Genomic DNA, 284 nt, shown 5'->3' with positions numbered 1-284 from the left:
CCCCCCAAATCGAGGCCCTGAGGATCTCTCTTCATCTCCTTCTCCCTCCAAAAGTGAGGCCTTGAGGACCTCATCCTATATTCTGTCCTTCCAAACACCCCCCCTGAAAACTGAGGCCTCAAAGACCTCTTCTCCTAACCCTTCCCCCAAAAAACCGAGGCCTTGAGGAGCTGTTTCTCCCCGCCCCCCCGCCCCAAAATGAGGCCTCCAGGAGTTCTTCCTATGCCCCCTCCGCCTTGCAAACCCGAGGCCTCCACGACTCCCTTAAACGTGTGTCGTACTCC

The 284-nt window shown here is 57.0% G+C and overlaps 1 protein-coding gene across 1 annotated transcript in view; it reads left to right on the top strand.

The window, feature by feature from the left end:
- The window catches only part of CDC25A (cell division cycle 25A), a 13,339-nt gene that overhangs the window by 239 nt on the left and 12,816 nt on the right, over nucleotides 1-284 (top strand). The gene's annotated exons all lie outside the window — the stretch shown is intronic.

This window comes from Haliaeetus leucocephalus, unplaced genomic scaffold (assembly GCF_000737465.1).
Source record: "Haliaeetus leucocephalus isolate CR32 unplaced genomic scaffold, Haliaeetus_leucocephalus-4.0 Scaffold0, whole genome shotgun sequence".
Classification (NCBI taxonomy): Eukaryota; Metazoa; Chordata; class Aves; order Accipitriformes; family Accipitridae; genus Haliaeetus; species Haliaeetus leucocephalus.
Note: the sequence above shows the minus strand (reverse complement) of the source record. Positions and strands in the feature narration are given on the sequence as shown.